Raw genomic sequence first — 12408 nt, 5'->3', positions numbered from 1 at the left:
CTCCATAAGTAGTATGGGTCCCATTGCCCAAACCCCTAAAAATATGAGGCAAAAGCCCAAATATAACTACTCACACTTTCACTCACAAGTCCCACAGCAAAAAAAAAACGAAGCCAACTTGGAGATTAGCAGTTGGCAACTCAATGGCAAGCCTTTTCTCTCTCCACAATGCATATCGTGTGGGTGGGCATATGGTTAAGGCTCTCTCTCTCTCTCTCTCTCTCTCTCTCTCTCTCTCTCTCTCTCTCTCTCTCTCTCTCTCTCTCTCTCTCTCTCTCTCTCTCTATGGGTAGGTATATTGCTTAATGGGATTAGCATGTCCACATCATTGTGGCAAGCTATCCACAACCATGGTTCTTCTGAGATGAACACTTATGGTAGCATACAGAATAGTTGCCAAATATTTTGTTGTTTTTTTTTCTCTACCCTCAAAGGCAAGGACCAAGACACTGAGCATGTTATGACTTTGAGGGAGCTGAAAGACTTTCTCCATGTTCCAACCTACAAGCTGAGCAGTGGAAGGAAAAAGATTAGCAATGGGAGCATGCGATGGCAAAGTAGCACATGAGCAGCACATCCAAATTATGGCATGATATTTGCCCCTATTGCAAATGATGATGCATTGTGATTCAAGCAAGATAAGGTGTTGGGTGCTTGAAGCTATAACTCATTTCTATTTCAAACAATGATGCATGTGTGTAGCCTTGGGTTTTAAGTTGATGTTGGGGTTGTTTTACTATTATCACAATAGTCCATTTACTCTTTACTTTGTGTTATCATGGCATCTGCTTCTGGGGGTAATGCCATTTTCAACATAAACAAGTTAGATTTAATTATTGCAAGACCTAGTTATGGTAGCTCTTGATTCAAAGGAAACAAATTCAACCCTTGAAATATAAAGGCATAAAGCCCCAAAAGTTTGATGTAAAGGCTTAGGCTAATCTTGATGAGTTATGCAAGTCCACCATTATCTTGTATTTGTCAAAGTAGGTTTATTTTAATGACATTGGGATGGAGGGTGGTGCTTAGGAGCTATGGGAGAAGATACGTGGTCTCTATGATAAACAAAGCCCTGCTTCATAGTTATATTGGCTTAAGAAACTGATGGACCTTCGTATAAAGGAAGACACTACTATGTCTGCTCACTTGAATTAGTTTTATTCCATTTCTAGCCAACTTACTTCATAGGGGATTACCTTTCAAAGAATGGCAAGGCTATGTTCTTGCTTATTACTCTCCTTGAGGCTTGGGATACTTTTTGCACTACCATAAGCACTAATGTTCTTGAAGATGGGTTTAAGCTCAAGGATGTAGAGGGTGCCTTGCTTATTGGACAAAGTAAATCAAAAGAATATCGATGCAACCCACATCTCTCATGCACTTACTATTAGATATCATAATAATGGCAAATATATTAATGACCACCATGTGAGAGATACATAGTGGAACAGTCAAAGCCTAGATTTCACAGGCAAGGTCACGTGAAATCCAATGGCCCCAAGCTATCTCTTACACACACACCCTTATTGTAGGGCAACATGGTCGTATTCAGCATAAACACAAAGTCTAATGTTGAGATTGAGGAGATAAATGCATTGGAGTATAGTTCTAATGAGTACATTTTGGTTGCTTCTTCACCTAATGCCCAGTTAACTAATACCCAGTCATCTTTCTCTCAATATTGGTTGCTTGATTCAGGGGCTTCCTTTCATGTGACCCCACATCGTGCTTGATTCTATATTATCGTCCTATGAAAGGTTCTATGAGACTTGGAGATGATCATGTTTGTGACATTGTTGGCATTGGAGATATTCATTTCCAATTTGCTACTACTAGTGCTTGATTTGTTTTGCGTGATGTATGCCATGTATTAGCTTTACCTAAGAGCCTTATCTCTGTAGGACAATTAGATGATGTTGGATATCATATCTATTTTAATGTTTATGCATGAAAAATCACTATTGGGAACCTCATTTTGGCTAGAGGTGCTAAGACCAATAGTATTTATCCCTTACTTGTATCTAGCAGTACTGATCATGTTTTGGCCATGACTAATCTTCCGCATGTATCTCTTTGGCATCGCCGTGTTGGGCATAGACCCTTGAAAGGAATGAAAGTCTCGATTTGTTTACAATATCTTCTTCCCCTTAATTTTTTATGTTTTGATTCATATGCTCATTGTTTATATAGCAAGTAAACACGTATCACATATAAAAAGTCTAGCAATATGCGCATGGGTAAGCCTTAGGTCTAGTTCATTTGGATATTTGTGGTTCCATGGCTTGGGTAGTGCAAAGTATTTCATTACATTCATTGATGATTATACGATTAAGATCTAGGCATATCCCATAAGGTAGAATTTAGAAGTGTTACCGATGTTTCAACACTTTATTGCCATGTTTGAGAACTAGTCTAGGCATAGGATTAAATACCTATGATCTGATAATGGGGATGAATATATCCCTAAGGCATTTGAGCAATTTTGTGATGAGAGGGATATTAAGTGTCAGTTGACCTCCTCGTACATCCCACTCCAAAATGGTATTACAAAGCACATGAATTGAACTATTCAAGAAAGAGTCCACAGTATGCTTAGCCAAGTAAGCTTACCACATACATTTTGGATTAAAGTGGTTTCTATTGCCATTCAGTTGATCAATAGATCCCCATGCATTGCTCTTGGTGGTAGAGTTGCAAAGGAGGTATCTAGAAAACTTCCTTATATGCCCATTTGTGAGTCTTTGCACGTGAGGCATTCTACCATATTCCCAAGGACAAACGCAATAAGATGGATTCGAAGTTTTGTCAAATGCATATTTCTTGATTACGGTAATGTAACTAAGATGGGCTATTATGTTGGGATATATAGGTTTAAAAGGTTATATGCAATCATGATATTGCACTTTATGAGAGTAAAATGCATAAGCAACCAAAGCTAGTGATTGAGGTGTGTAAGGTAATCTTTCGGAGTGGTCTTGCTCCTAATAAGGTATAGCTAATCCTAATTAGACAGCTTATAGTTGCTGATGGTGTAGTGGCCCAAGATTCGCTTGTTGTGTAGGATTATGATATTGAATAGAGAGGGTTACAATCAGATCTAACTATTGCAAGAACAATCAATCTTTCCTGTGCAACCATCAATGCATGCACGAATGAAAAATAAACAGTAGCAAGTGATTTTAGCATAGGAAGTAGCCCCACCCAAATCTAGGGTTTCTCTTTTAAGGTCCCACCTTATTCTTAGGGTTTCCTTTCCTACTTGCAACCTTTTTTCAAGATCCGCAAGTTATTTTGCAAATCTGATTAATTATGAGAACTCTATTTTATCCTTATGAAAAATTTGGTATTTTTGTCCTAAAAGATAATATGGGCATTCATGCCTAAGCAATTCATGTGTTGTCCCTAACCCTCGCTAATAGGATTTCAAATGCTTTTCGAAGTCTGTTTGGACTTTAGAATTTGTATCGACAAATTCTTATCAATGTCCAACAAGTCCTACAGACTTTTGATATTTATTTAATTTCTTGATACTGATAGTTTCAGGGTTGTTGAGTATTTCATAGTTATTTTGCTTCAACGTTCTTGATATTTTAGGTTAGGTTTTCACACTTATTCATATTGACACTCTCGCTAATATAATCATTAATATTAACATTGCGTGTGCTTTTAGCAAGAAAATAATTTTTATTTTATTCTATTCATATTCCATGGTTTAAGACAGTCACTCTTGGGAGAGAGCCATACAGTCTAAGTTTGATTCATTTAATGAGAATCATACATGGAATTTGGTTCCATTGCCCAGTGGAAAACGTGCATTGCCATATAAGTGGGTGTATGAGTTGAAGAGTGCCCCTGGTCAACATATAGGGCCTGTTTGATTGCTAGGATTTTAAATAGGAAAAGGGAGTTGACTTTAATGAGATATTCTCTCCTACTGTCAAGATGACAATCCTTTGCTTGGCTTTGACCTTGGTTGCACATATGGATCTAGACTTGAGCCAAAAAAAAATTAAGATGACATTCTTTACATGGGGACGTGAATGAGGATATCTATATGCAATAGCCTAAAGACTTTGTGGAAAAGGGTAGGGAACACCTAGTGGGCAAGTTGAGGAAGAGTCTTTATGGACTTAAGCACACACCTAGAAAATAGTATCATAAGTTTAATGCCTTTTATGCATTCATAGGGTTATTCCCGCAGTGATCTGGATCCATGTCTTTACACGAAGAAGACTCATGATGGTAGCCTTATCATTTTCGTACTATACCATTGATGTCATATTAATTGTTGGGAGTATTCATGATGAGCTAGACACTTGAAGACTTAGCTCAAGAAGAGCTATGAGATGAAGACAAAGGGCATGCCTCTTCATACTTAGTATGTGCATTATGTGTAATCACTCTAAGGAACTCCTCTGCTTGTCATAAAATGAGTATATTTACAAAGTACTTGAGTGGTTCCATATACAGAGTGGTACGCCGATTAGCAGCCCTTTATCTTCTCATGTTGTAAAGGTGAGTAAAGCTAATTGTCCCTAGCCAAATGATGAGGGTTGAGATGGCTAAGATCCCATATGCATCCGTAGTGGACAACTTGATATATGCCATGATAGCCACTAGATCAAACATAACATTTGTACTAGGAATTGTGACTCATTATATGGTGACATTTGGCATGTGCCAGTGGAATATCATAAAGAGTATCACGAGATACCTTAATGGCACCATAGACTTATGCCTTTGCTATGGCACCAAGGACACTGGAGTCATGGGTTATGCAAACTCTGATTATGTAGGACATGCAAATAGTAGGAAGTCCACTTTGGCTATGTCTTTACCTTTTTTAGAGGTGGTATTTCTAAGATATTTAGCATATAGAAATGCATATCAAGGCTAAGTAAATTGCAGCTATTAAGGCTTGTAAAGAAGCCCTATGGTTTGGTTGCTTGGTTGCAGACCTTGGTATCATAGCTATAACTCTTACATTTCATTAGGTCTCTATGAGTGTCATCTAGTTGGCACATAATATAGTCTTTATGCAAAGACCAAGCATATTGAGATATGTTATCACTTTATAAGAGAGGTGATTGAGGACAAGCATATAGAGCTGGTTTAAGAGGTCTATAGATGAGAATCTTGCAAATATGCTCACTAAAAGTTTCCTAGTAGAATGTGATGTTTTCCTTAGAAAGATGATGGGTACTGAATGAGATGATATGTATTCCTTATCCAATTGTACTTACATGTACACTTTGTACTTTCTCACTTTTTTCTTATTTTCTCCTCATTCGGGCATATTTTCCTTCAAGGGTTACAGACTACATGTGCCTAGCCACCCACATTTATATTGTGAAAGGTAGAGCAAGAGTAAAAGCATAAGAAAAAGCAAGAGCTATGGAGGTTCAAGTAAGAAAGATCAAGACGGTATGTGAAAAGTCCAACAATCATAATGTGTGATATGCCTTCCCTTGTTCTATTATCATGTAAAGATAAATTAATAAAGTGATAGTGATGGGTGGCCACCACTTGCAATGTACATGTGTGCGGGCACTAAGTGTATAGTAAATGTAGATGGCTAGGCATAGGTAGCCTTTAATCCCCAACAACCTTCTAGTTAAAGGCGAATGTGCCTGGGTAAGGAGAAAACAACAAAATGTGATAAAGTACAATGAGTACATTTAAATACAACATGACAAGGAATAAACATCATCTCATTCTATGCACATCATCTTCTTAAGAAAGGCATATTGTTTCACTGGGAGACTGCTAGTGAGCAAATTAAGAGCATTCTTGTTAGTTGAGATCTTGACAATATCAATGGACTTGTCCTTTACCGCCTCTTTGATAAAGTGATAGTGCACCTTAATGTGCTTGGTCTTCACATGGAAGATTGGTTGGTTTATGGGCCAACTAAATGGAACTCATAGTATCTAGATGCAATGTAGTAGTTATAGTAATACCAAGGTCTACCACTAAATGGCCTAACCAAGGGGCCTTCTTGTAAGCTTCACTGCAAGTCCCTATGAAGAAAATCCATTTTCATATCCATATGGTGGTACAACTCAGATCCATTAGTGCAACCAGGGCCAATACCAAGCGTAGGATAGCCATCTTGACCACATGTGAAAATATATCATCTCAAAATCATCTTCATTCTTTTGCTTAAAACCCTTAGCAACCAATATGCCCTCCTATGCTGACTTAGGGCAACCAGATGTACTCTTCAACTTGTACATCCACTTGCATGGCAATACATTTTTTTCATTGGGCAAAGGAGCCAAATCCCATGGATGCTTTTTCTACAATGAATCATACTCAAACTACATGGCCCTCTCCCACGAGTCACTATCACCTCTGCACATAGTCTCCTCATAAATGAGAGTCTCATTAGAACCAGTCACCATGACATAATACATAGAGGACTTAAAATGATCAAGAGGACATGAGGCTCTAGTGGAACATTTCAAGATTGACTATGGAGCCTGTATGGCATGTCCTCTTTGTCAAATATCATAATCATGCACAATAGGTGGATCCTAGGCCACTACATCATCATCAACAACTACTGCAAGATGTCTCATTGGGACTGGCTATAATGTAAATAGAGGCTTTTCTTGAAATATCACCATGCATACCTCAATCATGTGCTCTTATCCTCATAAACACCATGCCATGGTTATGGATACCGTTTCGAGCTTGTGGATCCCAAAGGCAATAGCCGGTCTTACCTACATCACCATATCCAAGAAAGATACATTTAATGGACTTTGGATCTAGCTTATTATGTTTGTCTTTGGGATTATGGTAGAATATCTCACATTCAAAGGCTCTCAAATGAGCATATCAGAGAGATTTTCTAGACCATACCTCCTTAGCAACTTAACCACCTAGAGTAGTGCATGGGGATCTATTAATCAAATGTATTGCAATAGTAACTATCTCAGTCCAAAAATGCTATGGTAAGCTTGTTGACTAAGCATATTATGGACTCTTTCCTTATTAGTCTTATTCATGTGCTTTGTAACACCATTCTTAGATGGGGTGCAAGGGGTGGTCAATTGATGCTTAATAACCCTCTCATTGCAAAACTGCTCAAAAGTATTAGAGACATATTAACATCCATTATTAGACCATAGACACTTCAACCTATATCCAAAGTGGTTCTCAATAATACAACTTTAGGACACTACCCTTAAGCACACTTGTAGTATAGTGCACTTACTATCGGTCATTGCATACTAGCCAATCCTAGTGCACATACACAAAACCCTTCTTTCTTCCTTCACAACCCCCCAACACTCACCTTATTCGAAAGTGAAGGGCAAGGGGAAAGTAAGGAAAGATAGTGAGGCCTTGCTTGTGGACCTATTGCATCATGCTACACACCCTTGTGTACTTGCATACACCCCTATTGCACTAGTGTGCACACCAGAACTCTACCCATCCATTAAACCCACCCACCATTGATGCTTATTACTCACCTACTAACACCCTTGTGCACCATAATGTAGGAGCTTCACCCTGTGCAATATACTAACACATGTGCACTTGCACATAATCCATCAACCAAGTTCACTAACACATCATCACTTGCATTTCACTCTTGATCCTTGTGTACTAATGTGCACTAAGCCTTCACCTTGTAGTCTCTAGTGCACTATCATAGTGCACACTTGTACACTACCCCACTTCCTACACTACTACACCCTACACACAACTTTGCCTAATGACTTGCACTACACATGCACACCATTGTGCACTCACTATTAGATTACATTCACTAGACCCCATTGTATGCCCATTGTGCACTATCACCCCCAAGTGCACAGATAGGTGCATAGCAATGTGCCACACCTATGCATGCTTGTAGGAGTCTCTTTTATCTCAAATCCAACCCTAACACTCACCTTGTTTACAAGGGAGAGTCAAAGAGAAGGATGAGGGAGGAAGATGGTGTCACCTTGCAATGCACTAGTGTACACTTGTATCCATATGTGCACCCAAGGGAGTTAACTCTTTGTAAAGGAGACATGTCACATGTAAGCAAAGCATCTTAAAAAACCCCCTAATTAATGGGTCATGTAAGAGTCATATGAACCCCCTTTTTACACCTATACAATGTATCTAGAGCTCCCTAGAGAACACCAATAATGCGTGGAAAAAACTTCAAGAAAGTCTATCTTGCAGCATCAACAAGTATCTTTTTTATGTCTTCATAAAACCACGCAAAGAGAACAACAAGAACAACAATAATGTCTTCATGCAACATCATAGATATCATCTCCCATGGATTTATCTTCAATAGAACATCACATAGTCTTCATAGAATTGAACAAAAGAGAAGAAAAACTCATATACACTATCATATGAATGGAATCAATCACATAAACTTCATATTATAGCTTTCAAGAATGTAGCCATGTCTTTTGTTTTCACAATATCTCTTATATACAATATATCAACCATTGAAATGTCTATCTCTCACTCAATATCTCTCTCTCACATACTCTCAATCACTCATACATGAGAATGCCATAGAATGAATGCTCAACAGTCTCCTCCAAGGTGTAGGGTTGATCCTCGAAGAGTCACCAGAGCCACTATAGTGTCCCTTCAAAGCTCATCATTGACACTGTCACTCCAAGTCTTCACTTTAGTTTTCAATAGCTACTTTTTCCTTCAAACCAGCTACAAAGAACTTCTATTCTTCTCTTTCTAAGGTAAGAATACATCCCCAAGCTAAAAACCCATTCAACAAAACATATAGACCATTTACATAGACTTATAGAAGCTCATAGAACACCATTGAATTAATAAAACATAATAAAACCACTCAACTTCAACCAAAACCATTCCAATTCATTAAAAAAATTTCAATACATATTCAATCATACTCAAAATCAATCGTTCACAATCTCAACCTCTTAATAGAATCAAAAATAAACTCCAACGAACACAATTAGAACACATTAGAACAAATCAAACGAACACAATTAGAACACACTAGAACAAATCAAACATCTATAAAACCTATTAACACATCACAACTCAATTAAAACCATCATAAATTAACCAAACACACTCAACCACAACCAAAACTCTCTAAAAAACTTTCAAAACATACACACACACACACACGCGCGCGCGCGCACACACACACACACACGCACACGTGCACGCGCGCATGCACGCACGCATGCATGCACACACACACACACACACACAGATGACATAATCAATTATGCACTAAAACAACCATCTAATATAAAAAAACCAATAAAAAATAGCCAAAATGAATATTTTCAACCCTCAACATATCCCCACACTTAAACTAGGTAGCATCCTCGCAACCTTGGAAAAAGAGAATAAAAGCTTTAAAAATAGATACATCACTTCAACTTCAAGCCACCAATCCATGAAACCATGAAATCACGACCCCATCCAACCTAGATCTAATAAAAAGGATGAAAGAAAACTCCTTTAAACCATTAACCGACCCTTTAAGTTTTTTAAAAAAAGTAAGAACAAACTCTTAAAGGATATAATAGTTTCATCATCTTCAATTTAATTAGAAAGCTTCAGCTAACTTCAACTAACTTCAACTAATCATCCAGCAAGTACTATAATCTTCAACCTTCAACCTCTACCCCATTATATACTTGATCAAGAACAAACACACACACCACACAACACTAACACATAACACATAGGAAAAATCTGAATGGCATCCCAATTAGGAATAAAGAAAGATTTTCATTATGGCTCGTTAAATGTATAATCATCAAGAATTAATGAAGATAATCACTTAAAAGCCCGATGATTCCTGAATCTTTCTTGGGAATGGGACTCATCTACGAATGTTCTAGGAGGATTCTGTAAACATTGCAAACAACACATTTTCTCCATTAGAACAACATAGAGGGTAGGAAAAAAATGCATCCATCTATTGTGGCTTATCAAACTAGTCAAAACTCTTTGAGTGATAATGCTACTATGAGTGATGAAAACCTTGTTGGAAGTCAAGTATCATCTCAATCATTACCTACACGTAGATGTGCATGGTATAGATGCAAAACATATTGTGGTGGTGGAACTTTGGTTCCTTCTTCAACTTATGTAAGACACCAAAAATTTAAGGATAGATTCTAGAGTCTTACAACCCTTCTACGTCTATCAACCACAGCCAAAGATGATGTACCTGCATCTAAACTTGAAATTTGCATGGGTTTTGTGACTTGAGGGGTGTGCCAAGTTCCTTCTCAAGCCGGTTGATGTACCTCTTTACGGACATTATCAAGAAGGGAGGGTCACCTCTCTATTGTCTTCCTGACTCACTTGGGATCTGCTTTTTCCTTGCCTGAATGAACATGACAAGTACATGCTACTTGGCTAAGAAAATGGTGATGCTAATGATTGATTGAAAAGCTCTTTGAATCCTTTAATGAAATGCAAGTGGGTGGAATTGATTGAATTGAAATGAGCTAAGGATAGGGTATTACCCTTTGTAGTGACCCATTACATTACATGTATCCCACTTACCATTTTCACTAATATTTTCAATCATGTAGCATCAATGATCAGCCAACAAATCAAATTCCATGTTAGATACAAACTACATGCAATGAATCAATGCTGACAACCAAATTTGACATTGATCTTGAGTGGACAGGATAAAGAAATATGAAATAGTCACAATTAGCCCTATATTAGGCTCTATATGCTCTTCAATATCAAGCTTAATGATCAATTACTCTTAATCTCCTTTTTCCAGCAATAGGACTAGCTCAACAATAGGATAAACAGAGAGATTAAAAGCATTAAGCAATAGGAATACCTCTTGTTTGCTGATGAAGAGTATTGAATGGGCTTCAATAGATCAATCCCCCACATAATCCATCCCCAAACTGATCAAGATTGAGTGCCATAGATTCAACTTCAATCAAAAATTGGTCCTATAATGCTTGCCTAAATATGTCTTCAACTTCTCGTAAAGAGTACTCCAATGGATTATTAGAAATCCATGCTTGAGTAAAAGACTTCAATCACCATAGGAGAAGATCCTTTGAGTAATGAACAATCACTAATTCTTGATGGAGATCAAGAATTAATGAAGATAGCATAATTCAAGTGTCCAAGAGAGTGGAAATATCACCAATCTTGATGATATGCTTTAATGTTAACCAAATCTTGGTGATATGCCTTGACTCCCACCTTTCTTTAGTTGCATGCATTATAAGCCCCATGGATTGAGCCTTATTGAAGCTAAATTTTGAAGAAATCCATGGCTACCCTATTTTTTCCCAATTTAGAATGAAGGAATTGCTTCAAATCTTGCCAATAAGCTCCAATATCAACTCAATGATGAATATAGATTATTGTCTTCAACTTCCTAAGCCTAAGGAGCACAAAAGCCCTCTCAAATATTCAAGAAATGGTCCAAATAGTTTCTTGTCTTGAATTTGCCATAGTGAGGATTTGGAAGAATCTTGAAGAGAAGGAATGATTCAATCTCTAAAGGACTAAGCAAGAGAATACTTTTGGGAGCTTAAAGGAATGGAAGCCCCATAGAATATTGAAGAAATTCAATGCTATCCTAAATATTCATCAAGAAGAGGAGCGAGAATCCATGACTGACCTTGAAAGCTTAAAGAAATCCTGGAAGATTGTCATCAACCTATGGAAGAAGCTTCAGGAAGTGTCAGATGGCAATGATCAACCACTAGAGATGAGATCCAAGCTGTAGAAGATGAGCAATAGAGGCATCCCAAAATTTTTGATGCATTTCGTGCTAATCTTGCTGCTCTTAAAGCCATGGCTAAAATGCTCCACTATTGATCAATATGCTACTCCAAATGCTCTAGATAAAGTGAAGAATGGGATGGTATGTTGAGTTGATGAAGATCTTGGTAAGGATGAAAGATCTCAGCAAGATTTGAGCTATGGAAGCTTGGAATAGCCTGAGAGAGAAGAGAGAATTTCTTGATTAGCAAAAATTAATTTCATTTAAGCCCGTTCTAATCTTCATTAACCCTAGTTATACCGATAATCTCCAAAATGGCCTCTTCTTGACCATGAGCTACCAAAATATCCAAGAACTCGCCATTTCTTCTTAAGATCTTCTCCTCTCAAATCTTGAATCCTTGTTCCTCAGAATGCTGCTAGTAACCAGATCTGGACTTAAAAACAACCTTACCAAGAACCAAATTCAAGGCTCTGATACCATTGTAAAGAAGTTACTTCCCACAGCAAGCTAAAATAGTGAAAATAAAAGAAATACACTAAAATGTGAAGAAAGCCATAGCCAAGGTAGCTAGGTTGGCATGAATCTTGTTACCACTTGATACAATGGTTGAGAATCACTCATGAGAGGCTGCAACATGATATCCTCCTCATACTATGGAGGGTTAT

This window comes from Lygodium microphyllum, chromosome 19, assembly GCF_053477565.2.
Source record: "Lygodium microphyllum isolate KBCC chromosome 19, Lygodium_microphyllum_v1.1.10, whole genome shotgun sequence".
NCBI classification, from domain to species: domain Eukaryota; kingdom Viridiplantae; phylum Streptophyta; class Polypodiopsida; order Schizaeales; family Lygodiaceae; genus Lygodium; species Lygodium microphyllum.
Note: the sequence above shows the minus strand (reverse complement) of the source record.